The following is a 27,543-nucleotide window of genomic DNA, read 5'->3' as shown; positions in this document are numbered from 1 at the left end:
CTCTGCTCTTATAGTGCAGAAATAGCCATAGATAATGCATAAGGGAATGGGCATGGCTGTGTTCCAGAAAAACTTTATTTATAAAAATAGTCAGTCTGATTTGACCTGTGGACTGTAATTTGCTGACTTCCTGGACTAGGAAAGGGAGCTTATATCAGGTACACTACTCAAGTATTTGAGGAAGACACAGTCTATAAGACTTTGACCTGCAGTTTCTACTCAGATCATGTTCAGATTTTAAAAGACACTTTATATTTGCATTCTTGTTTGAATCATTATTAATTATGATTGTATTGATTGATTATCTAGCAGAAACAGAGAGTCTTAGGTGGCTGAAGGAATTTTTAAAGTGTAAAAATTTGTAAACTCTGGACTATGAATGAAAGCATTTTAAAAGTATTGAAAGCCTGGAAAGGTTTAAAGAGTTCATTATAGCTAACTTTTGTATTCATGGAATTGGAGTATTCTTTGCCTAGTTTCAAAAGAATGAAATGATTTATAAGATGGTTTAAAAATTATTAGAAATAAATGTTTTAAAAAAGGTAATAAGTATATGATGAATATAAAAATAAACATAATTACTGTGTTTGAGCTTCAAATTTGACTTTGAGAGGGACTCTGGGAAAGTAACTATGGCTGTGTTAGAGTTTTTTATTTTTTTTCAAATTTCCCCTGAATACCTACACAAAAACTGACAGAAATTAGGTAGTTCAAAAACAGGGATGAAATCAAATCTAACCTCATGCATCCCAAAACACAAGTAGGTAAGTGAAAACCACCACCACCTGTAATTTCTTCTTGGTATCACTGTCTATGCAGGAGTAAGCAGAGAGAGTCAGTGGGATATCTCATAGGACTTAAGAGCAGGAGAGCGCCTAAATAGCTTCAGCTATTTATTAGACAATGTAGTGGGCTATTTTAAGAACAACAGCTGAAATGAGCGGGTGGGGGTTTACTCACTCCAGTATCAGGCAAGTGCAGTGTGACCATGCTAAAGATAGAATAGCTAGAGCAGTCTAGCCCTAATGAACTCTAGAAATGCACCTAAACCCAAACAGGGTTCTTTTCCAGGAAAGAGCATCACATTGAGTAGTAACAAAACTGAGCAGGACAGTAGTAGAATTGAAATTGAGCAGCACAGGGACAACAGGGAGGAAAGAAAGAGAAGGTCAGATAAGTATGGGGAGATCTCAGAACACAGGCTGCCATATTTTTGAACATTACCCGAAAACAATAGAAGAGGAATTCTGTAAAGCCAGAAAAACTGCTTCAATTGCCCCTTCTGTAAGTTCAGTAAGACTAATTTCACATAAACATGAACAACAGAAAAGTACCAAAGGTAAAATCCCATTTAAAGTTTTTATAAGAATGAGGAATGGAATAATATTCCTTCATACAGTGGAGCACCCCAGAAAGACGTGATCACAGAATAGATCAAAACTCTGTTTTAAAAAGCTCTAAAAGTCATTGAGAAACCAATCCCATATGAAAGAACGACATAACTCAAAATTAGAAAATTCAGAAGCGAGATGACAGAACTCAGGAAAGAATTATAAATAAAAGAAAAAAATCATTTAAGCAATAAAGTCTGAACTAAAAGGAGCACAAGAGTGAATAAACAGAAAGTCTTTTAAGTAGAAGTTGAAAAGGAGGAGTGAGATCAAAAGGATTTGAGAGACATTGACAAATATTGGCGATAGGCAAAGAAGATACAACTTATGGATAATACAAGTCTTTTTAGGAAGAAAACCAAAGCAAGGGAACAGAACAAATATGAAAAACTAATACAGGAAAGCTTTCCTTAAATAAAAGAAGATTTGAAACTAAAGATTTTGAAAGAGAACACTCTGTCTCTACAGCTGTGTAGAGCTATGTAACAAGAACAAATAACATCAAGATGTATTCTTGGAAAATTACTGTATCTTAAAGAAAAGGAAAAAAAAAATCTGAGTTGCTATGAAAAATGATTAAACGGCCTAAAAGGGAAAGAAAACTGGATTGAAAAAAAAAAAAGGATTAGCATTAGATTTTCTAACAGCAACACTCTATGCCAAAAAAAACAGAGCAGATAATTTCGAATACTCAAGGGAGAGAAAGTGTGAACCAAGGATTTTATATCTAGCAAAATTGACTTTCATGGATAAAGCCATAGACAAACTGTTACCTACATGCAAGAAATCAAGGAATATTGTTTCCCTGAGCCCTTCCTGAGAAATATGTTAGAGAATGAGCTTTCAGTGAAGAATGAGACATCAAAATAAGGCGTTGTAGTGGCAATTCAACACATAATTACTTGTAGAATTAAGATAAAGGAAGATAAAAATTGAGAGAGTGTAGTATGTAATGCCTATACATTTAGATAATATAAAGTACAACTATAAAAAACTGGAGGGGGAATAGAGGTAGCATAGGCAAATATTTTGCTGAACTCATTTTTTTTCATCATAGTTACTACATTGTTGTAGATGTTAGTATTGTTATCCTGAGACTGTATAATATTTGAGCAAGTAAATGAGTAACTATGGAATATGTTAATTCTTTTTTCTGGTGTGTGCAGGATTCTTGGTGTTGGAGAAGGAAACAGATGTAATATACACCAATATATAGTCAAGATTAAGTTAAAAAAAATAATAATCCTGAGTTTGAATTGAAAATGTTGGTGTGAACTTATTAGGTATTTTATCTTAAAAAAAATACATATATACAAATATGTATATTTGTTTCCTGTGACCACAGAAGTTGTTGTTAGATGCCGTAAAGTTGGCCCTGACTCGTGGCGATCCCATGTGTGAAAAGGACAGAAAAAATGACTAGCAGTGAGCATCTGTAGTACCAAGATTGTAGTTTTAGAAAACCATCCTACCCTAAAAGAAACCAAGCCTCCCTGGAGAAATGGCTGGTTATAGGTATCGAGCAAGAAGTGTACAACATGAGCTGAAACATTGTGTCATACCAGATAGCAGGGAAGCTATTAAAGATTACTAGAGTCATTTTGAAGGAGCCCTGGTGGCACAGTGGTTAAAGTGATCAACTGCTAACCGAGAAGTTGGCGGTTTGAAACCACTGGTGGCTACTTGGGAGGAGGATGTGGCAGTCTGCTTCCGTAGAGATTTAAAGCCTTGGAAATCCTATGGGGTCGCAATGAGTCGGAATTGACTCCATGGCAGTGGGTTTTTGGGTTTGGTTTAGAGTCATTTTGAAGAAGTCCTGGTGGCGCAATGGTTAAATGCTCAGCTGCTAACCAAAAGGTCGATGATTTGAACCCATCAGCCGCTCCGTAGGAGAAAAGACCTGGCAATCTGCTCCTTTTTAAAAAAAAAAAAGACTGCCATCGAGTCGATTCCGACTCATAGCGACCCTATAGGACAGAGTAGAACTGCCCCATAGAGTTTCCAAGGAGCGCCTGGTGGATTTGAACTGCTGACATCTTGGTTAGCAGCTGTAGTACTTAAACACTATGCCACCAGGGTTTCCCTGTAAAGATTACAGCCTAGGAAACTCTGAGGCAGCTGTTCTCTGTAATATAAGGTTGCTGTGAATCAGAACTGATTAAGCAGCACGCAACAACAGTCATTTCAGAAAGACTTGAGAGAAGCCTCCCCAGTGGCCAAAGATTGATTGAAACTTAACAAGTATGCTTAAATCCATGAATTCATAATGATATTTTAAAAAATGAATTGGTGGGGTCTGGGGAACATGGTTTGCGGGGACTTCTAAGTCAATTGGCAATATAATTCTATTATGAAATCATTCTGCATCCCACTTTGAAATGTGGCGTCTGGGGTCTTAAATGCTAACAAGCGGCCATCTAAGATGCATCAATTGATCTCAACCCACCTGGAGCAAAGGAAAATGAAGAACACCAAGGCCACACGACAACTAAGAGCCCAAGAGACAGAAAGGGCCACATGAACCAGAGACCTACATCATCCTGAGACCAGAAGAACTAGTTGGTGCCCGGCCACAATCGATGACTGCCCTGACAGGGAGCACAGCAGAGGACCCCTGAGGGAGCAGGAGATCAGTGGGATACAGACCCCAAATTCTCATAAAAAGACCAAACTTAATGGTCTGACTGAGACTAGAGGAATCCCGGCGGCCAGGGTCCCCAGACCTTCTGTTGGCCCAGGACAGGAACCATCCCCGAAGACAACTCATCAGACGTGAAAGGGACTGGTCAGTGGGTGGGAGAGAGACGCTGATGAAGAGTGAGCTAATTATATCAGGTGGACACTTGAGATTGTGTTGGCAACTCTTGTCTGGAGGGGGGATGGGAAGATAGAGAGAGAGGGAAGCCGGCAAAATTGTCAAGAAAGGAGAGACTGAAAGGGCTGACTCAAGAGGGGGAGAGCAAGTGGGAGTAGGGAGTGAGATGTATGTAAACTTATATGTGACAGACTGATTGGATTTGTAAACGTTCACTTGACGCTTAATAAAAGTTAATAAAAAAAATGAATTGGTCACTTTCAGAGGATAATAGGGAAACTAATTCATTACCTTGAACATTGGTAAATAAAGAGAAAGAATCAAGTATATAGCCTGCCTTTCGACTCGACGGCACTGGGTCTGGGTTCCTATATCAGTGTACTACTACAGTAGCTATGGGAAACTATTCCAGCTAATGAATGAGAAAGAAATGATAAAATTAAAATATCACCATTTTACAACTTGCACTGGACTAATGGTTGTAGACGGTGAGCATCAAGAGCTGCTAAGTAATAACATCACAAAAAGAGAAAGAACAGACAGTATTCCCATTTGGATGGAAAAACAGCATCATCATCTATAGTCTTGTCAAAGGGATCAGTTGAACATAAGTTTGATGAGGACACTGTGGCCAGCTCGCCATTTCCAGGAAAAACTGAGGACTGGAACATATGGAACTGTACCATGTGTATGCCATCAGCAGATATGGACATCAAGTCAAATATCCCTTCAACGGATAAATTGTAAAGAAAAGAAAAAGACAAAGAGGGAACCCATAGGTAAAAGAGACTTAAAAGATGTATCAAATGAAAAAAAAAATATATGTGGGCTAAATGATTTTTTTTCTGCCAATATACACTTGGGTGACAAAACTAAAGAAAGTGACTTACTATAAAGTCAGAAAAATGGTTACTTTTGTGAAGAGGGAGTTATTGGGACAGGGTACACAGAGGGACTCCTGGGGTGGTTGGCAAAGATCTCTTTCTTGATCTGGGTGAAGGTTATAATGGTGTTTGCCTTATAGAGACTCACTTGTTCTGTGTAGCTTTCTTTGTATGTGACTTATTTTACAATAAAAAGATGGTATCTTAAGTTCCCCAGCAGTGAGGGTAAATGAGTTATCAGCACACATTATCGGAAAGGTGGAAACTTAACGTGTTCTTTAGAAGAGAAGTTTTTTATCATATTAAACTTGAAAAGAAGTTTTTCAAATGGGGCCAGTAAGGGATGTAATGGATATTTGTTAGCATTTGTGTGTGTGTGTGTGACACTTCCGTGACTTTCCCACAGTGGTCTTTGCTTAAGGTTGAGGGGTATGATTCAATAGAAGTAATTCTACACGTAACTAAACTAATGCTATTCAAGATTGTAATCTTTTGGCACTTAAGTATAGACCATATAGTACCAAGGAAAGGGATGAGCTCTGTTATCTCCTAAATGGTTTTCCTTTAAATATTACTTCTCTAATTTTTGCTTTTGATAAGAGCATGTAGGAGAACAGTTTAAATTAGATTCTTATGGAGAGCTGCTCTCTGTGTTGTTTATTCATGGTGGATTTATTGTATGGTTTAGAAATTAAATGAACCACTGGAGGTTTGAGTAATTTGAAAGCTGCTTGAGTGGAGGGATATCTTATCTGGGAATGAAAGTAACCCGTTTTCTTGTGACTTGCCAGCTGTGGAGACACTTCCAACCACCTTCTCTTTTGCCACCATCCACAATGGCAAGATGTTTACTTTCTTAGGAGATGGCTGGTGACTGACTCAATCCAATGAGTCATAAGAGGATAGCTCCCAGTGGACTGCTGGAAGGTTTTAGCTGGAAGGTTAAACAGAAGTGCGCTTTTATCGCAAAAGCACTTGATACCTGGAGCTAAGGTGGCTATCTTGTAACCATGAGAAGACAAGTATTAGCATCAAAAGGCAATGAATGGGCTAAAGATACTTGGAGACTAAAGATCCTGGATCTGGATCCTCAGTGAGTGATTTTCATATATCTTTGACATCACCTAACTTTAAAATTGTTAGCTAAGAAATAAGTTTATGATTTTAATCAGGGTTGCTGAGTTTTCTGTTACTTGCTGCTAAATGCATTCCAGATAGCATGACAGATTGTTTCTTTGTTTTCTATTTAGTACCAGTTGACTACATCTCAAAGATCCATGTATCCTACATATGCCTCTTGTCTCCTGCTTGCTTTGTTTTGTTTTCGTTGCTTCATTTCCTTTTGTTGCTGAATTACAATGATAAAATTAAGTGTTTTCCAATAACCTTAGCTTGAAAACTTGACTCTTGTGATTAGGAATTAAAAATTTCCAGAGAGGCCCTTTTTTTCGTGTGTTTTTTATTTTCCTTTGATATCATCAGTGGGTTCATATCATCAAGGCAGCTTAAAAGAGTACACTTACACCTTCCACTTTTTCTGGGCTACCTGACGTGGGTGGAAACCCTGGTGGCGTAGTGATTAAAAGCTGTGGCTGCCAATCAAAAGGTCGGCAGTTCAAATCCACCAGGCACTCTTTGGAAACCCTATGGGGCAGTTCTGCTCTGTCCTACAGACAGGGTCACTGTGACTCAGAATCAACTCTACGACAACGGTTTGGTTTTTTGTTTCGTGTTTGTTTGTTTGTTTGTTTGTTTTTTTCTTTTTTTATTGGCACTTAGATTGTTTCCATCTTTTTGCTATTGTGAATAATGCTGCAATGAACATGAGTGTGCATATGTCTATTTGTGTCACAGCTCTCATTTCCTTAGGGTATATACCTAAGAGTGGGATTGCCAGATGATATGGTATTTCTATTTCTAGCTTTTTAAGGAAGTGCCACACCATTTTCCAGAGTGGTTGAACCATTTTACATTCCCACCAGGAGCGTCTGACAACCTCCCCACAACCTCCTCAACATTTGTTATCTTGTTTTTTTTTTTTTTTTTTTTTTTAGGTTAATTTTTTTTTTTTTTTTATAATAACTTTTATTAAGCTTCAAGTGAACGTTTACAAATCCAATCAGTCTGTCACATATAAGTTTACATACATCTCACTCCCTACTCCCACTTACTCTCCCCGTCTTGAGTCAGCCCTTTCAGTCTCTCCTTTCTTGACAATTTTGCCGGCTTCCCTCTCTCTCTATCCTCCCATCCCCCCTCCAGACAAGAGTTGCCAACACAATCTCAAGTGTACACCTGATATAATTAGCTCACTCTTCATCAGCGTCTCTCTCCCACCCGCTGACCAGTCCCTTTCATGTCTGATGAGTTGTCTTCAGGGATGGTTCCTGTCCTGTGTCAACAGAAGGTCTGGAGAGCATGGCCGCCGGGATTCCTCCAGTCTCAGTCAGACCATTAAGTTTGGTCTTCTTATGAGAATTTGGGGTCTGCATCCCACTGCTCTCCTGCTCCCTCAGGGGTCCTCTGCTGAGCTCCCTGTCAGGGCAGTCATCGATTGTGGCCGGGCACCAACTAGTTCTTCTGGTCTCAGGATGATGTAGGTCTCTTGTTCATGTGGCCCTTTCTGTCTCTTGGGCTCTTAGTTGTCATGTGGGCTTGGTGTTCTTCATTTTCCTTTGCTCCAGGTGGGTTGAGACCAATTGCTGCATCTTAGATGGCTGCTTGTTAGCATTTAAGACCCCAGACGCCACATTTCAAAGTGGGATGCAGAATGATTTCATAATAGAATTATTTTGCCAATTGACTTAGAAGTCCCCGCAAACCATGTTCCCCAGACCCCCGCGCTTGCTCCGCTGAGCTTTGAAGCATTCATTTTATCCCGGAAACTTCTTTGCTTTTGGTCCAGTCCAATTGAGCTGACCTTCCATGTATTGAGTGTTGTCTTTCCCTTCACCTAAAGCAGTTCTTATCTACTGATTAATCAATAAAAAAACCCTCTCCCACCCTCCCTCCCTCCCCCCCTCGTAACCACAAAAGTATGTGTTCTTCTCAGGTTTACTATTTCTCAAGATCTTATAATAGTGGTCTTATACAGTATTTGTCCTTTTGCCTCTGACTCATTTTGCTCAGCATAATGCCTTCCAGGTTCCTCCATGTTATGAAATGTTTCAGAGATTCGTCACTGTTCTTTATCGATGCGTAGTATTCCATTGTGTGAATATACCACAATTTATTTACCCATTCATCCGTTGATGGACACCTTGGTTGCTTCCAACTTTTTGCTATTGTAAACAGAGCTGCAATAAACATGGGTGTGCATATATCTGTTTGTATGAAGGCTCTTGTATCTCTAGGGTATATTCCGAGGAGTGGGATTTCTGGGTTGTATGGTAGTTCTATTTCTAACTGTTTAAGATAACGCCAGATAGATTTCCAAAGTGGTTGTACCATTTTACATTCCCACCAGCAGTGTATGAGAGTTCCAATCTCTCCGCAGCCTCTCCAACATTTATTATTTTGTGTTTTTTGGATTAATGCCAGCCTTGCTGGTGTGAGATGGAATCTCATCGTAGTTTTAATTTGCATTTCTCTAATGGCTAATGATCGAGAGCATTTTCTCATGTATCTGTTGGCTGCCTGAATATCTTCTTTAGAGAAATGTGTGTTCATATCCTTTGCCCACTTCTTGATTGTGTTGTTTGTCTTTTTGTGGTTGAGTTTTGACAGAATCATGTAGATTTTAGAGATCAGGCGCTGGTCGGAGATGTCATAGCTGAAAATTCTTTCCCAATCTGTAGGTGGTCTTTTTACTCTTTTGGTGAAGTCTTTAGATGAGCATAGGTGTTTGATTTTTAGGAGCTCCCAGTTATCGGGTTTCTCTTCATCATTTTTGGTAATGTTTTGTATTCTGTTTATACCTTGTATTAGGGCTCCTAGGGTTGTCCCAATTTTTTCTTCCATGATCTTTATCGTTTTAGTCTTTATGTTTAGGTCTTTGATCCACTTGGAGTTAGTTTTTGTGCATGGTGTGAGGTATGGGTCCTGTTTCATTTTTTTGCAAATGGATATCCAGTTATGCCAGCACCATTTGTTAAACAGGCTGTCTTTTCCCCAGTTAATTGACACTGGTCCTTTGTCAAATATCAGCTGCTCATACGTGGATGGATCTATGTCTGGGTTCTCAATTCTGTTCCATTGGTCTATGTGTCTGTTGTTGTACCAATACCAGGCTGTTTTGACTACTGTGGCTGTATAATAGGTTCTGAAGTCAGGTAAGGTGAGGCCTCCCACTTTCTTCTTCTTTTTCAGTAGTGCTTTGCTTATCCGGGGCTTCTTTCCCTTCCATATGAAATTGGTGATTTGTTTCTCTATCCCCTTAAAATATGACATTGGAATTTGGATCGGAAGTGCGTTAAATGTATAGATGGCTTTTGGTAGAATAGACATTTTTACTATGTTAAGTCTTCCTATCCATGAGCAAGGTATGTTTTTCCACTTAAGTATGTCCTTTTGAATTTCTTGTAGTAGAGCTTTGTAGTTTTCTTTGTATAGGTCTTTTACATCCTTGGTAAGATTTATTCCTAAGTATCTTATCTTCTTGGGGGCTACCGTGAATGGTATTGATTTGGTTATTTCCTCTTCGGTGTTCTTTTTGTTGATGTAGAGGAATCCAAGTGATTTTTGTATGTTTATTTTATAACCTGAGACTCTGCCAAACTCTTCTATTAGTTTCAGTAGTTTTCTGGAGGATTCCTTAGGGTTTTCTGTGTATATAATCATGTCATCTGCAAATAGTGATAACTTTACTTCTTCCTTGCCAATCCGGATACCTTTTATTTCTTTGTCTAGCCTGATTGCCCTGGCTAAGACTTCCAACACGATGTTGAATAAGAGCGGTGATAAAGGGCATCCTTGTCTGGTTCCCGTTCTCAAGGGAAATGCTTTCAGGTTCTCTCCATTTAGAGTGATATTGGCTGTTGGCTTTGCATAGATGCCCTTTATTATGTTGAGGAATTTTCCTTCAATTCCTATTTTGGTAAGAGTTTTTATCATAAATGGGTGTTGGACTTTGTCAAATGCCTTTTCTGCATCAATTGATAAGATCATGTGGTTTTTGTCTTTTGTTTTATTTATGTGATGGATTACATTAATGGTTTTTCTGATATTAAACCAGCCTTGCATACCTGGTATAAATCCCACTTGATCAGGGTGAATTATTTTTTTGATGTGTTGTTGGATTCTATTGGCTAGAATTTTGTTGAGGATTTTTGCATCAATGTTCATGAGGGATATAGGTCTATAATTTTCTTTTTTTGTAATGTCTTTACCTGGTTTTGGTATCAGGGAGATGGTGGCTTCATAGAATGAGTTGGGTAGTATTCCGTCATTTTCTATGCTTTGGAATACCTTTAGTAGTAGTGGTGTTAACTCTTCTCTGAAAATTTGGTAGAACTCTGCAGTGAAGCCGTCCGGGCCAGGACTTTTTTTTGTTGGGAGTTTTTTGATTACCGTTTCAATCTCTTTTTTTGTTATGGGTCTATTTAGTTGTTCTGCTTCTGAATGTGTTAGTTTAGGTAGGTAGTGTTTTTCAAGGAATTCATCCATTTCTTCTAGGTTTTCAAATTTGTTAGAGTACAATTTTTCATAATAATCTGAAATGATTCTTTTAATTTCATTTGGTTCTGTTGTGATGTGGTCCTTCTCATTTCTTATTCGGGTTATTTGTTTCCTTTCCTGTATTTCTTTAGTCAGTCTAGCCAATGGTTTATCAATTTTGTTAATTTTTTCAAAGAACCAGCTTTTGGCTTTGTTAATTCTTTCAATTGTTTTTCTGTTCTCTAATTCATTTAGTTCAGCTCTAATTTTTATTATTTGTTTTCTTCTGGTGCCTGATGGATTCTTTTGTTGCTCACTTTCTATTTGTTCAAGTTGTAGGGACAGTTCTCTGATTTTGGCTCTTTCTTCTTTTTGTATGTGTGCATTTATTGATATAAATTGGCCTCTGAGCACTGCTTTTGCTGTGTCCCAGAGGTTTTGATAGGAAGTATTTTCATTCTCGTTGCTTTCTATGAATTTCCTTATTCCCTCCTTGATGTCTTCTATAACCCAGTCTTTTTTCAGGAGGGTATTGTTCATTTTCCAAGTATTTGATTTCTTTTCCCTCGTTCTTCTGTTATTGATCTCTAGTTTTATTGCCTTGTGGTCTGAGAAGATGCTTTGTAATATTTCGATGTTTTGGACTCTGCAAAGGTTTGTTTTATGACCTAATATGTGGTCTATTCTAGAGAATGTTCCATGTGCGCTAGAAAAAAAAGTATATTTTGCAGCAGTTGGGTGGAGAGTTCTGTATAAGTCAATGAGGTCAAGTTGGTTGATTGTTTTAATTAGATCTTCCGTGTCTCTGTTGAGCTTCTTACTGGATGTCCTGTCCTTCTCCGAAAGGGGTGTGTTGAAGTCTCCTACTATAATTGTGGAGGTATCTATCTCGCTTTTCAGTTCTGTTAAAATTTGATTTATATATCTTGCAGCCCTGTCATTGGGTGCGTAAATATTTAATATGGTTATGTCTTCCTGATCAATTGTCCCTTTTATCATTATATAGTGTCCTTCTTTATCCTTTGTGGTGGATTTAAGTCTAAAGTCTATTTTGTCAGAAATTAATATTGCTACTCCTCTTCTTTTTTGCTTATTGTTTGCTTGATATACTTTTTTCCATCCTTTGAGTTTTAGTTTGTTTGTGTCTCTAAGTCTAAGGTGTGTCTCTTGTAGGCAGCATATAGATGGATCGTGTTTCTTTATCCAGTCTGTGACTCTCTGTCTCTTTATTGGTGCATTTAGTCCATTTACATTCAGGGTAATTATAGATAAATAAGTTTTTAGTGCTGTCATTTTGATGCCTTTTTATGTGTGTTGTTGACAATTTCATTTTTCCACATACTTTTTTGTGCTGAGGCGTTTTTCTTAGTAAATTGTGAGATCCTCACTTTCATAGTGTTTGACTTTATGTTAGTTGAGTCGTTACGTTTTTCTTGGTTTTTGTCTTGAGTTATAGAGTTGTTATACCTTTTTGTGGTTACCTCATTATATACCCCTATTTTTCTAAGTAAAAACCTAACTTGTATTGTTCTATATCGCCTTGTATCACTCTCCATATGGCAGTTCAATGCCTCCTGTATTTAGTCCCTCTTTTTGATTATTGTGATCTTTTACCTATTGACTTCCATGATTCCCTGTTATGTGTATTTTTTTTTAATTAATCTTAATTTGTTTGTTTTTGTGATTTCCCTATTTGAGTTGATATCAGGACGTTCTGTTTTGTGACCTTGTGTTGTGCTGATATCTGATATTATTGGTTCTCTGACCAAACAATATCCTTTAGTATTTCTTGTAGCTTTGGTTTGGTTTTTGCAAATTCTCTAAACTTGTGTTTGTCTGTAAATATCTTAATTTCGCCTTCATATTTCAGAGAGAGTTTTGCTGGATATATGATCCTTGGTTGGCAGTTCTTCTCCTTCAGTGTTCTGTATATGTCGTCCCATTCCCTTCTTGCCTGCATGGTTTCTGCTGAGTAGTCAGAACATATTCTTATTGATTCTCCCTTGAAGGAAACCTTTCTTTTCTCCCTGGCTGCTTTTAAAATTTTCTGTTTATCTTTGGTTTTGGTGAGTTTGATGATAATATGTCTTGGTGTTTTTCTTTTTGGATCAATCTTAAATGGGGTTCGATGAGCATCTTGGATAGATATCCTTTCGTCTTTCATGATGTCAGGGAAGTTTTCTGTCAGAAGTTCTTCAACTATTTTCTCTGTGTTTTCTGTCCCCCCTCCCTGTTCTGGGACTCCAATCACCCGCAGGTTATCCTTCTTGATAGAGTCCCACATAATTCTTAGGGTTTCTTCATTTTTTTTAATTCTTTTATCTGATTTTTTTTCAGCTATGTTGGTGTTGATTCCCTGGTCCTCCAGATGTCCCAGTCTGCATTCTAATTGCTCGAGTCTGCTCCTCTGACTTCCTAGTGTGTTGTCTAATTCTGTTATTTTATTGTTAATCTTTTGGATTTCTACATGTTGTCTCTCTATGGATTCTTGCAACTTATTAATTTTTCCAGTATGTTCTTGAATAATCTTTTTGAGTTCTTCAACAGTTTTATCAGTGTGTTCCTTGGCTTTTTCTGCAGATATCCTAATTTCATTTGTGATATCATTAAGCATTCTGTAAATTAGTTTTTTATATTCTGTATCTGATAATTCCAAAATTGTACCTTCATTTGGGATAGATTTTGATTCTTTTGTTTGGGGAGTTGGAGAAGCTGTCACGGTCTGCTTCTTTAAGTGGTTTGATATGGATTGTTGTCTCCGAGCCATCACTGGGAAACTAGTTTTTCCAGAAAATCCGCTAAAAAAAAACTGCAGTCAGATCCCTATCAGAGTTCTCCCTCTGGCTCAGGCTATTCAGATGTTAATGAAGCCGCCTGGGGAGGGTGGGGGAGGGAACAGAGAGATAGGAGAGTAGCACCTCAGAATATAGCCAGAGTTGCTTGTCTTGCTTGGAATGACTCTTATATCTGAGATTCCCGCGGGCGCGTCGCCTATGTGTGCTGTCTGTGTGGAGATTGCCCCCGGGGGGTCTGGCCCGCTGGAGTCACGGTCAGATCCTCCGCTTCCAGCCCCACGCCCAGCGTCAAGGCTCCCCTACTGGGACGGTGCACTCTCGACTCCAAAATCAGTCGCTGCCTCCCGGGGACTTCTCGTCCCTCCAGCCGCGTGGCCGTGCCGCCCCCGTGAACCAGGTGGGCCCCCTCCCGGGGTTAGTTCAGATGGGTGGAGTAGCTCCCCGTGCTTGTGCCGCGACCGAGTGTCCCGGCTGGAACGCTGTTCTCCCCGCTCCAATACCAGTCGCTGCCTCCCAGGGACTTCTCCTACTGGCTGCGTCCCACGCCGCCCGCACGACCCGGATGGTCACCTTCCCGGGGTTAGTTCAGGGGGTGGAGCAACTCTCCGTGTTTATGGCGTACCTGCGTGCAGTCCAAATCCCTGTGGGACGGTTCCCCGGCTCGGATGCTACTCTTTCTGCTCCAAGATCAGTCACTGCCTCCCGGGGACTTCTCCTAACGGCTGCGTCCCACGCCGCCCGTGGAACCGGCTAGTCCCCCTCCCGGGGTTAGTTCAGGGGGGTGGAGCAGGTCTCTGTGCTTGTGCCGTACCTGACTGGTATGCTGGCTCCAGGCTCTGGAAACAATCGCTGCTTCCCCGTATTAGTTCGTTCTCCGTCTCTAAATCTGTGTTTGTTGTTCAGGGTTCGTAGATTGTTATGTATGTGATCGATTCACTTGTTTTTCCGTGTCTTTGTTGTAAGAGGGATCCGAGGTAGCGTCTGCCTAGTCCGCCATCTTGGCTCCGCCTCCTCTGTTTGTTTGTTTTTGACATTGCTAATACAATCTTTTTAAAAAGTAAAGGGAGTAGTAAGGTATGGCAGAAATGGTGAAGGTCCTAACTCAGGGTCAGTCATAAATCTTCATAGCAGAGCAGATGATGACACTGTTTTAGATAGGATGCACTAGAGATTATCATTCCTTACAATAGTAGTTTTTTTTTTCTTTGCATCTCATTTTTTTCCCCTGAGGAAAGAATAAAAATTTGTCAGGAATCTAGAATTTTAGTGTTGACATTGTGTTCTTCAATTAAGAAATTTCTCATTTTACTACATGAGTGGTGTTGTAAATGCACTTTTTAAATACACATTATGCTTCAAATCAATAGAATGAGTATGTATTATATAGAAATGGATGAAATGGTTCAAAAAAGGGATAAAAATATTGTCTTTTTTAAAAAAAAGAATGAAACAGGATGGGAAGTATTTTTCGTAAAGAATCTTTGGTTATTCCTGTCTTTTTTTTCTAATATTCAGACTTCAATATATCACTTCTAAGCTTTTTAGCCAAAAATGAACTTGTACAGCTTTGACAGTTGCTAGTTATTTGGGAACTAAAATGGGTTAGATGTTGTAGGATACTATGTGATATTTTGACCCTTGGTTATTTTAAAATATGGAATGGAAATATTCTCAGTCTTGTGCAGATATACTATTGTTCACCCACTGTAGAGAATGATTTTACAATTTTCCCATAGATATTTAAGGCAATATGTTCCTGTCAGCTTTTCTTTCAAAACTACGGAGCAAAGTGATTTTTATTACTGTGGTCACCATCACTACTTTAATATTTTTATTACAATATTATTTACTGCAGTGAAATGCATGGATCTTAAGGGTACAGTTCAGGGCATTTTGACAAATACATATTGTGTCACCCACATCCCATGAAGATATAGAACATTTTTATCATCCCAGAAAGTTCTTTCTTGCTCCCCTTTGAGTCAGTTCACACACTCTATAAGTAACCAAAAGGAAGCTCTGGTATCGCATTGGTTTAAGTTCTTGGCTGCTAACTGAAAGGTAGGTGGTTCAGACCCACCAGCCACTCCGCAACAGAAAGATGTGGCAGTCCGCTTCTGTAAAGATGACAGCCTGAGAAACCCTATGGGGCAGTTCTCCTCTGTCCTGTAGGGTCTCCGAGAGTCAGAATCGACTCGATGGCAACAAGGTATAAGTAACCAGCTACTCTTCTGATTTCTGTTACCGTAGATTACTTTTACTTATACATTCTTCTGTTTGGCTTCTTTTAGTCAGCATGATATTTGTAAGATTTATGCGTGTTATGTTTTGAAAGTTCTTTTTCTTCTTTTTAATTGCTGAGTATTACACTATCAGAGGTATATATTATTAGTTTATTTGCTCTTTTTTAAATAAAACCTTTAAAATACTATTTAGAGTAGCTTCAAAAAATATAAACTGCTTGAGAATAAATTTTACAAAAAAAATGCAAAAACTTCACCATAAAAATTACAAAACAGAAATTAAAAGTGTAGATAAATAGAAGGGTATACAATATGTATGAATTGGAAGACTCAGCATATTGTTAAGATGGCAGTTCTCCCCCAAACTGATCTATAGATTCAACAGGATCTTAGTGAAAAGGCCAGCAGACATTTTTTTTTTTTTTGGTAAGAAAATTTAACAAGTTGATTCTTAAATATATGTGGAAATGCTAAGGGCTGAGAATACCTCAGTTGGTTTTGTAAGATTAAAAAAAAAAGTAAGGACTTACCACCTATTTCAAGACCTACTATAAAGCTACAGTAATTAAGACAATGAAGTACCGAGTGTAAGGATTTAAAGAGATTGATGGGAGCAAAATGGAGATAAATAGATGCATATGTATGTGGTTAATTAACCTTAACAAAGGTGCCAGGGTTACTCAATGAGAAAAGTTAAAATCTTGTAGCAAATAGTACTGGAATAACTGGGTAAACAATTGACTCCTACCTCAAACTACACATAAAAATTAATTTAAGATGGATGGTAGAACAAAATATAAAAACTAAGTTTGAGGCTTTCTGTGGCTTCTTGAAAGGAGCCCTGGTGGCACAATGATTAAGCTGTCAGCTGCTAACCGAAAGGTGGGCAGTACAAACCCACCCAGTGGCTCAGTGGAAGAAAGACCTGGTCATCTCTCTCATAAAGATTATAGTCTAGAAAACTCTGCGGGGCAGATTTCCTCTGTAACATGGGGTTGCTATGAGGTGAAATCGATTCAGTGGCACCTAACAACATGACTTCTTGGGGAAAAAAAAAAAATCATGGGTAAGCAAAGATTTCTTAGGTTTTTTGGACAAACAAGATTGGAAATCAGCTGCTATATAGCTTTTCTCAGAGTTGAACAGTGATACTCTTTTTTACTTTCTTTTTAGTCAGCAGAGATAAAAATTGATCAAATTGCAGTAAAAACTTAAAAATTTCTACATTTAATCTCAGTGCTTAGCATATTACAGACCAGTAACCAATAGCTTTCTTAGTAGTCATGTTATGAGATATTCACCAGGAAAATACAGTTAAAACTGTCAAATGAAAAACAAGTCCAGACTTTGATAGGGAGATACTTTATTCACAAAGAAAGTGGGGAGTGGAAGGGAACTGCTTTAATAGTTCTGCTAACATAATAAATGGGGAACTAAAAAAAAAAAAAAAAAATTTTTTTTTTTTTTTACTGCAGTAGGGAGAATAATCTGACCTTAAGATCTTGCAAGCCTCTCAGAGAGTTAGAGAAAAAGGCATTTTCTTTTACAGAGACAGAGTAAACAAGGTAAAAAAACCCCCTAGGTTTGGGCAAGTGGGATGAAAGGGAGACAACATTAGATAGTAAATCAGAATGTTTTATGCGGAGGCCAGCCTGTTTTCCATGGAGACCCTTAAAGAAGAGATGTACGTTAGCTCAGGCCAAGGGTGGGCCAAGGTTCAGGGACTTGGGGGGAAAGGAGAGAAGCTTAACCTTTTCAAGATTCATAGGTTTCCCACCAACTTTTTATGCCCCTAGAGTTTTTTTTTTTTTTTTTAGAGTTCTTTAAACGTGTTTAGCCTCAAGGTGGTAGGAACCTTTTAAAATGTGTGAAACTCAGAAAGCCTTAGTGGGAGCCTCATTTTTATGTAGATTGAGCATTGTCTTAGGTGGTGCCTCCTAGATGTATGAATTATCCAAACTTTTGACAAATTTGCCTTTGTTTTTTTTTTGAGTTAAGCCTCCTCACTATATTTCCCAGTTGCTGTGTTCTCGTGAGAAGGTACTTATTTTGAGAATAAGCTATTGCCAGTCTTCATTCAGTCATATTGGCCATTTTCTCCTTTACGCCATTGATTGTTTTCAGGTGTTAGTGGCTCCATTCTTCTTTAGCTTCTGAGCAGTAGTAAACAATGTTGTTATAATGAGGAATAATGCATTGCAATGGTACTTTTCAAGAGATTGGACTCCTGTAAGGTATTCTTACCCAGCATTCAGTTTTAGGGCCCAATCATTGCTTCCACACGTAGCAGGTGGAATGTACCACTGTGAGCAGTTCTGCAGTATTCCAGAGTAACTGTTTCTGCTTCTTAGCTGTTTAGTATGCTTTTGTTATAATGAAGAATACGTAGTAGTGGTAGTTTTCCTGAGACTCTAATTAGTTTTATTTATTTGGCTTGTCAGTACTGCTTTTGCAGTAATGAAGAATGCATTGTACCATGTTTTGAAAAGTTTCATGAAAAATAATAAAACTAAGAAGAAGGAGACTAGAATAAAATATATGTGTAGTCATTGCCAGGTGTCTTCATGTTTTACCTCATGCTTTGCAAATTTTCAAGAAATAAAATAAAAAAGCTTGATTTTTTATCATTGACACATATTGGCAGGATTTATGTCGTCCAGGGTCCGCTGGGACACATGGGATCTCAGTTAATGGGTATCAAAATCCATAACTCAAAACAAAAATTATGAATTGGTCCTTTAATCAGCATGCTTTCATTAGTGAAAACACATAGTATCAACAAAAAATTCAAAGGAGAAAATAATTGGGTCTTGAAAAGTATTTGATTAATAAGAACTTTGTTTCCGATTGATCAGTGGGGCAAGCATTCAGTTACTCATTTATAAGGCGAGGAATGGCCAGGTACCTGCCTTGCAAATTTCTCGGCATAGACGAGTGAGCACTTTGAGCATTGCATCCATATGTTGAAGTATTTCAGCTGGTATTCTGTCAATTCCTGGGGTCTTGTTTTTTTGCCAGTGTCTTCAGTACAGCTCCTACTTCTTTCTTCAGGACTTTTGGTTCTTGATTATATGCTACTTCCTGAAATGGCTGAACGTAGACCAGTTCTTTTTGATACAGCGATTCTATGTATTCCTTCCATCTTATTTTTAAAAATTTACTTATTTTCGTTGTTGAGAATATACTCAGCAGAACATATACCAGTTCAACAATATCTACATGTACACCTCAGTGACATTGGTTACTTCTAATTGTGTAGCCATTCTCACTCTCCTTCTCTGAGTTGCTTTTCACTTTCCTTCTGTGAGTTGTTCCTCCCCTGTAAACATAAACCTACTGATTTCAGGGGGAAAGCTCTCAGTCTTTGTGTATTAAGCATGATGATGGCTGTTGGTTTTCCATATATCCCCTGAATCATATCGAGGAACTTCCTTCTGTTCCAGTCTTTATGAGGGATTTGTATCAAGAAAGGGTATTGGATTTTATCAAATGATTTTTCTGCATCCATAGAGATGATTGTGTAGTTCTTTTCCTTTCTTATGTTGATACGGTGTATTACATTGATTGATTTTCTAATGTCGAACCACCCCTGCATTCTTGTAATAAACCCTACTTGGTCATAGTGTATGAGTCTTAATATGCTGTTGGATTCTGTTTGCTAGTATTTTGCTGAGGATTTTTGCATCTATATCTATAAGAGATATTGGCCTGTAGTTTTCTTTTTCTTTTGGTGTCTTTGTCTTGTTTTGGTATCAGGGTTGTTTGCTTCATGGAATGAATTAGGGAGTATTCCTTCATTCTCTGTCTTTTGGAAGAATTTAAACGGGAATGGAGTCAATTCTTCTCTAAGCATATGGTAGAATTCCCTAGTGAAGTCATCTGGTTCAAGATTTTTTTGTTGTTTTTGGGATGTTTTTGACCACTGATTCAATCTCCTCACTTGTTATGGGTCTGTTGAAACTTTCTTTTTCCTTTTGAGTCAGCTTGGGTAGGTGGTATGGTGCTAAGAATTTGTCTGTTTCGTCTAGGTTATCCACTTGTCATAGAGTTGTTCATAATATTTTGTCATAATTCTCTATTTCTGTCAAGTCAGTTATAATGGCTCCTTTTCATTTCTTATTTTAGTTATTTGCATCTTTTCTTTGTCAGTTTAGCTAAAGGTTTGTCAGTTTTATTGATCTTTTCAAAGAACCGACTTTGGTTTTGTTGATTATGTAGGGTTTTCTGTTTTTGATTTTATTTATTTCTGCTCTGATTTTTGTTATTTCCTTTTTTCTCTTAGGGTTAGGCTTAGTTTGCTCTTCTCTTTCTAGTCCCTCAAGTTGTAGAGTTAGGCTGTTAATTTGAAATCTTTCTTCTTTTTTCATTTAAGCATTTGTTGCTCTAAGTTGCCCTTTGAGTATTGCCTTTAGTGCATACCATAAGTTTTGATATGTTGTGCTTTCATTTTCATTTGACTGTAAGAAATTTGTGACTTCTCTTTTTATTTCTTCTGTGACCCATTGGTAGTTTAATAGTGTGTTGTTTAGTTTCCATATGTTTGTGTATTTTCCAGTTTTTTTTTCTTGCTATTAATTTCTAGTTTTGCTTTCTTATGGTCAGAGAAAATACTTGTATGATTTCTTTTTGACTTTTATGTGAGATTTCCTTCTTTTTTAAATAATGTTTTATTGTGTTTTCAGTGAAGCTTTATGTTATGGATTGAATTGTATCCCTCCAAAATGTGTGTCAACTTGGCTAGGCCATGGTTCCAGTACTGTGTGGTTGTCCTCCATTTTATGACCTGATGTAATTATCCTATGTGTTGTAAATCCTAACCTCTGTGATGTTAATGAGGCAGTTATGTTAATAAGGCAGGACACACTCTACAGGATTAGGTTGTATCTTGAGTCAGTTTCTTTTGAGATTTACAAGAGAGAAGCTAGCAGAGAGAGAAGGAGCCTCATTACCATCAAGCAAGAAGAGTCAGGAGCGGAGCACATCCTTTGCACGCAGGGTCCCTGTGCTGAGAAGCTCCTAGACCCAGGGGAAGATTGATAACGAGGACCTTTGCCCAGAACCAACAGAGATAGAAAGCCTTCCCCTGGAGTTGGTGCCCTGAATTCAGACTTCTAGCCTCCTAGACTGAGAGGGAATAAATTTCTGTTTGTTAAAGCCATCCACTTGTGGTATTTCTGTTATAGCAGCGCTGGATAACCAAGATAGTGTGAGGTTTCTTGGGAGTACTTAGCAGGTCCAAAGTTATGAATATTGTTTTCAAGCACTGATTGTTGATCAGTTAACTTTCCTAAGCCCAGATCATGGACTTAAACTGCTTGGATGGCAGATGTACTGGTATTCATCTCAATAGGAATTAGAAAAGTAAGAGTAGGGGTTTAAATACAAATTCATTATTACTGGAAGAGCCTCCAAAAGCTCATGCCTTGCTGATGATCAATTGAAAATAACATTTTCATTAAAAAATACCACACTATTACTATTGTAGGATAAATAGAACTATTCAACACACATTTACTAAACACCTGCTAAGAGTTAGGTACTGTGCTAGGTGGATTAAAACCTAGTCCTTCCTTTCAGGAACCTTGATGCATAGTGGGAGCAATCCAAGATGGTTGCTTGGGTTTCTTTCACTATAGTCACTGAGCTGTGACTACTCACTTACGAAGAATCTGCTTCCCAAAGAAGCAAGTTGAAGAGATTTCCTAAAATAAGCAATAAAAAACCACAACCCAGGGATGATGGGTAGAGATGAGGGTGATGCAGAGTGGGGAGTTAGAGGTGGGTCTCATCTGGATTCTGTTAGCACATCTAGGAAATATACCAGGTACTGAAGGACACACATATTATGGCAGTTATGGTTGAGCATATTAAACAAAGATCAGAGATATAGTTAAAGCTGGCTTTGAATGAGCAGCATGGTCTTAGTGCTACCAGAAATATGCAAAAGAAGCACATGAATATGCTGCTACTGTTGGTACAACAATGGACTCAAACATGCCAACAATCCTGAAGGTGTCACAGAACTGGGCAGCTTTTCATTCTGTTATACGTAAGCTTGCCATGAGTTGGAGTTGACCTCGCGGCGGCCAACAACAACATCATTGCTAGCTTCAGATTCCCCTCCCTTCCACCTTGTACTTGATTTCTAAATTATAAAAAATAATAGTGAAGATATAATCTAAAATTTACTCCCCTTCTCCCTTTGTCATGTTGTAGCATGTATCAAAACGTCATTTCTCTTTATGGCAGAATAATATTTCATTGTGTGTATATACATTTTGTTTATCTGCTCATCTGTTGATGGACACTTCAGTTGTTTCTATCTTTTGACTGTTGTGAGTAGTGCTGCAGTGAACATTGGTGTACAAGTATTTGTTTGTCGTTTGGTTATATACCTGGCAGTAGAATTGCTGGGTAATGTGATAATCCTGTGTTCACCTTGTGAGGAACTGCCAAACTTTTCCACAGCAGCTGTACTGTTTTACAATTCCGCCAGCAATGGATGAGATTCCTAGTTTCTCCACATTTTTTACCAACACTTGTTGTTTTCAGTTTTTCTGATAATAGCCATCCTCGTTTATAAAATGGTATCTCATGTTTTTGATTTGCGTTTCACTAACCATTTTTTCATGTGCTTATTGGCCATTTGTGTATTTGCCGGTTTTAAAATCAGGCTATTTGTCTTTTTGTTGTTGAATTGTTGGAGTTCTTTATATATTCAGAATATTAAACATTTACATATATGGTTCCCAGATACTTTTTCCAATTCTGTAGGTATCTCTTCACTTTATTGATAAAGTCCTTTGATGCACAAAAATTTTTAATTTTGATGAAGTCCAGTTTATCTATTTTGTGTTTTCTTGCTTGAATTTTGGTGTCATATATTAGAATCCATTTTTGAAAACTAGGTCTTGAAACGTTACCCTGTGTTTTGTTCTAAGAGTTTTATGGTTTTAGTTCTTACATTTAGGTTGTTGATACTACTTTGAGTGTATGGTATGAGGTATAGGCCCAGCATCATTCTTTTTCCTGTGGAGATCTAGTTGTCCCAGCACCATTTATTGAAGAGATTATTCTTACCCCCATTGAATGGACTTGGCACCTTTGCTGAAACAATTGATTGTTGATGCATGGGTTTATTTTTGAACTCTCGGTTATATTCCATCGGTCTATGTGTCTTATCTTTATACCAGTACCAGACCGTTTTGGTAATGTAGCTTTATAGTATGTTTCGATATTGGGAAGTGTATGTTCTCCTATTTTGTTTGTTTTCAAGATCACTTTGACTATTCGCTCCCCTTTCAGTTCCATATAAAATTTCAGTATTGACATTTTCATTTCTGCAAAGAAAGCTGTTGGAATTTTTACATGGATTATGTTGAATCTGTAGATTGCTTGGGTAGTATTGACAGCTCAACAAAATTAAGTCTTCCAATCCCTGAACCACGGGATTTCTTTTTATTTAGTTAGGTCTTCTTTGATATCATTCAGCATTGCTTTATAAGTTCTATGTACAGGTTTTTTACCTCCCTGGTTAAATTTACTTCTATGTATTTTATTCTTTTAGATTCTGTTGTAAATGGCATTGTTTTCCTAATTTCTTTCCAGATTGCTCATTGCTGGTGTATAAAAACTCAACTTATTTTTGTGTGTTGACCTTGTACCAGCCAACATTTCTGAATTCATTCATTAGTTCTGGTAGCTTTCTTGTGGAGTCTTTGTTGTTAGGTGCCGTTGAGTTGGTTCCAACTGATAGTGACCCTGTGTACAACAGAATGAAACACCGCCTGGTCCTGCACCGTCCTCACAATCGTTGATTTGTTATGCTTCAGCCCATCGTTGCAGCCACTGCGTCAATCCATCTCGGTCAGGGTCTTCTTCTTTTTCACTGATCCTCTGCTTTACCGAGCATGATGTCCTTCTCCAGGGACTGCTCTCTCCTGATAACATGTCCAGAATATGTGAGACAAAGTCTTGCCATCCTTGCTTCTAATGAGCATTCCATCTGTACTTCTTCCAAGATGGATTTGTTTGTTCTTCTGGAAGTCCATGGTATATTCAGTATTCTTCACCAACACCGTAATTCAAAGGCATCTATTCTTCTTGGGTCTTCCTTATTCATTTTCCAGCCTTTGCGATTGAAGACACTGTGGCTTGGGTCAGGCATAGTCCTTAAAGTGACATCTTTGCTTTTTTAACACTTCAAAGAGGCCTTTTGTAGCAGATTTGCCCAGTGCAGTACATCCTTTGATTTCTTGACTGCTGCTTCCATGGGCGTTGATTGTGGATTCACATAAAATGAAATCCGTGACAACTTCATTATTCCCTTCGTTTATCACAGTGTTGCTTATTGGTCCTGTTCTTCTTCATATAGGCCAGCTTCTTGGATTATTTGTTTAGCATACAGATTGAATAAGTATGGTAAAAGTATACAATCCTGACACACACCTTTCCTGACTATAAATCACACAGTATCCCCTTATTCTGTCTGAACAACTGCCTCTTGATCTAAGTACAGGTTCCTCATGAGCACAGTTAAGTGTTCTGGAATTCCCATTCTTCTCAATGTTATCCATAATTTCTTATGGCCCACGATTGAATGCCTCTGCTTAGTCAGTAAAACACAGGTAAACATCCTTCTGGTATTCTCTGCTTTCAGCCAGGATCCATCTGACATCAGCAGTGATATCCCTGGTTCCACGTCCTCTTCAGAATCCAGCTTAAATTTCTGGCAGTTCTCAGTCGATGTGCTGCTGCAACCGCTTTTGAATGATCTTCAGCAAAAGTTCATTTGTGTGTGATATTAATGTTACTATTTGATAATTTCCACATTTTGTTGGATCACCTTTCTTTGGAATAGGCAGAAATATGGATCTCTTCAGTTGGTTGGCTGGGTAGCTGTCTTCCAAATTTCTTGGCATAGACAAGTGAATGGATTTTTTGGGATTTTCTATGTATAGGATCATGTCATCTATGAATAGGGAGGGATAGATTTACTTTATCCTTCCTGAGTTGGATTCCTTTTAATTGTCTAATATCTCTTGTTAGGGCCTCCAGTGTAATATTAGTGAGAACGGTCATCTTTATCTTATTTTGATGTTAAGGGGAAATGTCTCAGTCTTTCTCCATTGAGTATGGTATCAGCTGTGTGTGTGTGTTTAACATTTTATTGTGCTTTACAGAGCAAACTAGTTTCTCATTCAGAAATTTATACACAAGTTGTTTTGTGCCATTGGTTGCAATCCCCCGGATGCGTCAGCACTCTCCCCCTTTATACCTTGCCTTCCCTGTTTCCTGCCCCTTCCTGCCTCCTTATCTTTGCTTTTGGGCAGATGTTGCCCATATGGTCTCGGTATACTTGATTGATCTAAGAAGCACGTTCCTCATAGGAACTGTTTGTTTTATAGGCCTTTCTAATACTTGGCTGAAAGGTGAACTTTGGGAAGCACTTCTGTTTTGTTTTTTTAATAAATGTCCTTTATCATGTTAGGAATTTCCATTCTGTTCATAGGTTGTTGAATGATTTTATCATGAAAATATGTTGGCTTTTGTCAAATACCTTTTCTGCATTGATTGAGATAATTATATGGGTTCTTTTGCTTTTTCCATCAAAGTGCTATATTACATTGATTGATTTTCTGATATTGAATCACCTTTGTATTCTTGGGGGTAAATCCTACTAGGTCGTGTTGTATAACCCTTTTAGTATGGTGTTGGAGTTGGTTGCTGTTACTTTATTGAGGACTTTAGCATCATAAATGATCTCGGTCTGTAGTTTTCTTGTGGTGTCTTTGCCGGGCTTGATATCACAGTATTGCTAACCTCATAGAATGCGTAAGAAAGTATTCCCATCTCTCATATTTTTTGGGAAGAGTTTAGAAGGATTTGCGTCAATTTCTCCTTAAATGTTTGGTAAAATTCCTCAGAGAAGCCATCTGGTCAAGGACTTTTATTGGTTGGAAGGTTTCTGATTGCTCATTCAGTCTCTTCACTTGTTTCAAGTCTGGTGTGGTTTTTTATTTGTTCTTAAGTAAATTTAGGTAGTTTATGTATTGCTATGAATTTGTCCATTTCATCCAAATTATCTAGTTTGTTGGCGTACAGTTCATAGTATTCTCTTATAATCCTGTTTATTTCTGTAGGGTTGGTTGTAAAGTTCCAAATTTCATTTCTGAGTTTAATTATTTGCATTGTCTGTCTTTTTTTCTTTGTTATTCTAAGGAAGGGTTTGTCAATTTTGTTTGTCTTTCAGAGAAACAATTTCTGGTTTCATTGATTTTCTCAGTTGTTTTTTAATTCTCAATTTTACTTACAGGTAGTCTCTGACTTAGCATTCCAATGACTCCATCTTAAGTTGGTTCTGACATAAGTCAAATACCTCTTTTTTTTTTTTAATTTTTTATTATGCTTTAAGTGAAAGTTTACAAATCAAGTCAGTCTCTCACACAAAAACTTACATACACCTCGCTACATACTCCCAATTACTCTCCCCCTAATGAGACAGCCTGCTCCCTCTGTCTGCTCTTTCTTTGTGTGTCCATTTCGCCAGCTTCTAACCCCTTCCACCCTCTCATCTCCCCTCCAGGCTGGAGATGCCAACATAGTCTCAAGTGTCCACATGATCCAAGAAGCTCACTCCTCACCAGCATCCCTCTCCAACCCATTGTCCAGTCCAATCCCTGTCTGAGGAGTAGGCTTTAGGAATAGTTCCTGTCCTGGGCCAACAGAAGGTCTGGCGGCTTCTTTTTTTTTTTAGTTTTCATTATTGCTTTCTAAATATCAGTGTTTTGAACAGTAAATCATAGCATTGAATATCTGCAAGTGAACATCTGAGAATGTGGCAGATTATATGCTACAGCATTGTATGTGGTATATATTATTAATGATAAGATGTACCAAAAAAAAAAAAAAACACAGGCAGTCGTGTGATTCCTTCTAACTCAAATACATCTTAAGTTGAGGACTACCTGTATTTGCAAACTGATCTTTGTTATTTCTTTCTCTCTGTAGTAACTTTGGGTTTGGTTTGCTTTATTTATTTTTTTTAAATTCTTCAAGTTGAAAAGTTAGGTTATTGTTTTGAGATCTTTCTTCTTTTTTAAGGTAGGCGTTTGCCACTGTAAATGTCCTTCTTAGTACTGCTTTCACTACCTCCCATAAGCCTTGGTATATTGTACTTCCATTTTTATTCAACTCTTAAAGTGTTTTCTGATTTCTTCCTGGACTTCTAGTTGCTTAATAGTGTGTTGTTTAATTTTCACATATTTGCTTATTTTCCAGTTTTCCTTTTGCTATTAATTTCTACTTTAATGCCATTGTGGTCAGAGAAGATATTTTATATGATTTTAATCTTTTAGAATTTATTGAGACTTGTTTTGTGACCTAGCACATGGTCTATCTTGGAGAATGATCCATGTGCACTGTAGAGCAATATGTATTATGCTGTTGCTGAAGTATTTTATATGTATCTGCTAGTTCTAGTTTATAGCATTGTTCATGTCTTCTATTTTCTTATTGATCTTCTTTCTACCTGTTCTGTTGATTATTGAAAGTCATGTATTCAGGTCTCTGTTTATTACTGTACAACTGTCTGTTTCTCCCTTCAATTCTACCAGCGTTTGCTTTATATATATAGGTAGGGGCTCTGACGTTGGTGTGTATATATTTATATTTTTATTATCTTGATGAATTGACACTTTCATCATTATATAACATCCTTTGTCTCTTATAACAGATTTTAATTTAAAGTCTAATTTGTCAGATATCATTGTATCTACCTCAGTTGTCTTTTGGCTGCTGTGTGCATGGAATGGGAAACCC

General features: G+C 37.8%; 1 protein-coding gene across 2 annotated transcripts in view; it reads left to right on the top strand.

Moving 5' to 3' along the window:
* The window catches only part of LRP6 (LDL receptor related protein 6), a 170,383-nt gene that overhangs the window by 59,347 nt on the left and 83,493 nt on the right, over positions 1 to 27,543 (top strand). The window lies entirely within an intron of this gene.

Source organism: Elephas maximus, chromosome 4 (genome assembly GCF_024166365.1).
Source record: "Elephas maximus indicus isolate mEleMax1 chromosome 4, mEleMax1 primary haplotype, whole genome shotgun sequence".
Taxonomy (NCBI): domain Eukaryota; kingdom Metazoa; phylum Chordata; class Mammalia; order Proboscidea; family Elephantidae; genus Elephas; species Elephas maximus.
This window is presented reverse-complemented; position numbering and strand designations above follow the sequence as displayed.